We start from the raw sequence: 3,727 nt of genomic DNA, 5'->3' as shown, positions 1-3,727 counted from the left end.
GGTTCGTCAAAGAATTGTGACATCTGTCCTGGTGCGTAGGTTGGTAGGCCTCCGCCACCGCCGAATCTCGCGTGGTCTTTAGAAGAATTGTTGGTCGAGGGAAACAATTCCTCGTGGATTGGGATGGTTACGGTCCCGAAGAAAGACAATGGGTCCCTGCAAGTTTCATTGTAGATCGGAGTTAAAGTTAAAGCCTTTTATTGTCATTATACACAGAGAATAACGAGATTCAGAGTGCAACTCTGTCCCGGTGTGCAAAAAATACAAACAAATACATAACACTAAAAAACACGGCAATAGGACAGACACCATACAATCATACGGGGGAATAAATAGTTAAAATTATTGATATAAAAATAGTATATAAAGTGCATTAAAAGTGTGTGTATGTGTGAGAATGGTTACAGTTACTGCATTAAGTGTGGTGGTTGAGCAGCCTGACGGCCCAGGGGTAGAAACTGTTTTTGAGTCTGTTTGTCCGTGACTTGAAGCTCCTGTATCTTCTCCCAGAAGGCAGGAGAGAGAACAGTCTGTGACCTGGGTGAGAGCTGTCCTTTATTATTTTGTTAGCTCTGCTGAGGCAGCGGGAGGTGGAGATGTGTTCCAGAAAGGGCAAGGGGCAGCCAATGGTTTTCTCTGCCATCCTGATCACTCTCTGCAGGGCTTTCTTGTCCGCAGCTGAGCATCCTGCATACCACCCCGAGATGGAGTATGACAGCACGCTCTCGATGGTCGCCCGGTAGAAGGACACCAGCAGCTTCTTGTTCAGTCGGTTCCTCCGAAGCACCCTCAGGATGTGTAGTCGCTGCTGGGCCTTCTTAACTGCTGCAGTGGTGTGTGCTGTCCAGCTGAGGCTCTCCGAAATGTGAACCCCCAGGAACTTAAAAGGTGGAGACCCTCTCCACTTTCTCTCCATTGAGGTGAAGGGGGGCGTGTTCTGGACGGTGCTTTCTGAAGTCTATGATGATTTCTTTTGTTTTGCTTGTGTTCAGATGTAGGTTGTTAGCTGAACACCACGCAGACAGCTTCAGGATCTCGTCTCTGTATGCCGACTCGTCGTCTCCCTTATATATTTGGCCGACCACAGTGGTGTCATCTGCAAATTTGATAATGGAGTTGGAGGGGTGAATGGGAGAGCAGTCGTGTGTGTAGAGAGTGTAGAGTAGAGGCTCAGCACGCAGCCCTGTGGGGTGCCAGTGCTGAGGGTGCGGGTGGAGGAGCAATAAGGGCCTATTTTCACTGTCTGAGGACGGTCTGTAAGGAAATTATTTATCCAGGCGCATAAGATGGAGGGGAAACCTAGGCTTGACAGTTTTTCCACTAGTATGTCAGGTATGATGGTGTTAAAAGCTGAGCTAAAATCGACAAACAGCATCCTTATATAGTTGCCTGGGCCTTCTAGGTGGCTCACAGCTGTGTGAAGGACCGTGGCGATGGCATCATCCGTGGATCTGTTAGCTCTATAGGCAAACTGATGAGGGTCGAGGGAGGGTGGGAGGCTGGCTTTGATGTAGTCGGCTATCAGTCTTTCGAAACATTTCATCACCGCCGATGTTAGGGCTATGGGCCTGTAGTCGTTGAGCTCTCTGACTGGTGTCTTTTTGGGGACAGGAATGATGGTAGCCGTCTTCAGACAGGATGGAATGCAAGCTTGTGACAGGGACAGGTTGAATATCCTGGTCAGGGCCCCTGAAAGCTGGTCAGCACAAGCTTTGAGTACTTTGCCGAGTACTCCATCGGGTCCTGCGGCTTTTCCAGGATTCACAGACCTCAGCGTCTGCTTCACCTGATGTTCTTTGAGAGTGGGGGGTGGTATGGAGCTGGTAGTTTGCAGAGACAGGGACAGAGTAGAAAACTGGGGGGGTCTGCTAGCCTCAAATCGGGCAAAGAAGTGGTTTAGTTCCTCTGCATGGTCGGCGTCAGCTCTAGTAGTGCTAGTGGTTAAAGCACGTTATTTAATTTTTTTATTGAATATGTTATATTTGATGAAAACAGTTAAATATTAAGAGTAGCCTACATACAAAATTGGGGGAAAGTAGAAGGCATGATAGAAATATCGAATAGAAAATATCAAGAAGATACTGTAGTCATCTCTACAATAAAACAGTTTAGTGGAGGACGTCCAAAGATATTAATAGGAGGATGTGCAAAACAGACAAACTAATAAGGCTTTATTTAAACATTAAAGTATAGTTTAAGTTAAGGTCTTCTTTTGAATAAGAAAAAAATGTTGGGGGTATCTACAGATAAATATTAAGCCTGACAAAGTACTTAACGTCTAATATATTGCATAGTTTATTTTGGCACTTGACAATCACCTTCCCTGAATTTGACTCAGGTGTAACTAAAGTCTGCTTTAAGAGTTGTTTATATTTCACATCATTAATCAGAATCTGCAAAGTAACTAAAGTAAATGTAGTGGAGTAAAGATACCTGGTTAACCTCTGAATTGTAGTGGAATGGAATTACAAAGTAACAATAGTGGCATGAAAATGGCAGAGGTGAAGGCGGAGCTCGGAGAATACAGCATTGTCAATAACACTTCCTCAAGAGCGAAATCCAACGTCTGGGAGGCTTTTGGTGTCATCCTAGATGGAGAAAATAACCAACATCCCACGCTTTTTGAGCCAAATATGCAACTGCGTGTGTTAATAATTGCACGTTTTCACTGCTCATAGGATATGCGGGCTCGGTTCGGTTTGCGGATCTTGTGCCGACGGGTCGGGTCGGTTTGCGAAACTAATTGCCAATATGTGCGGGTGCCCGGGCGGGTTCGGTATTGCGCGTTGCGGGTGCGGGTCGGGAGCAGGTCTTGAAAATCAGACCCGTGCAGGATTCTGGGTCACAGACATAAGACCAGCTGTTAAATAACCCGTTTGAGTCCAGTTTTGGATAGTCTGCCGTGGATTCATTTCATTTCAAAGAGCTCGGCGTAACCTTGGCGCATTCCAACATCCAATCACAGAGCTTGAGAACTAATCACGGGGTTTGTCAAGCAAAGCGGATGTTGTAGTCCCAAACGATAGCTGAGGATTATGGGTAGTGTAGTGTCTTCGTCCATGCTAAACTCACAAAAATCTATTTGTTTCTCCGAATCAAAGGTTAAAAACAAAAAAGCATTGTACACAATTTAAACCAATCAATGTTGTGTAATTAACAAGGATAAACTTAGTAGTTTTTTAGTGGATGAGTACGGCAGATATCACTGTAAAATAATTTGACAGTGAGGGGAATACTTCCGGTTTTACTATGAAAACTTTGAGACCGGAAATACTGTTTTCACCCCGTGAGGGTTGACGCTAACTTTACATGGACGCTGCCGTCAATAGAAATTAATAAGGGAAAGACGTAGTATATACACATTCTCCTGGCGAGACCTGAAATCATCTTCGCCATCTATCAAACTATAGATCCTACACATCCACTGGACCTGGATTCTAAAAGTACAATATACACTTCTCGCTAGAAATCTAATCAAAAAGCATTTTATTGGCCAAACTATTCTACAATTTAGGATTTTCCAGGGAGGGTTATTTGTGAATATACGACCCTCGGGAACATTTGCAATTGCCGCAAATTGTTGTTTCTTACACGACCACTAGAGGTGCTACACTTTAAAATGTGACTATAGGTCATAATAAGCTGCTTAACAATCGACCTATTTTTTTTTGGTTTTTGGAGGACGACAGGCTGCCCACTTGACAATTGCCGGAAGTGACTAATTACA

The sequence above is a fragment of the Notothenia coriiceps genome, unplaced genomic scaffold (genome assembly GCF_000735185.1).
Source record: "Notothenia coriiceps isolate Sejong01 unplaced genomic scaffold, NC01 NC01_scaffold00018996, whole genome shotgun sequence".
NCBI lineage: Eukaryota > Metazoa > Chordata > Actinopteri > Perciformes > Nototheniidae > Notothenia > Notothenia coriiceps.
This window is presented reverse-complemented; position numbering follows the sequence as displayed.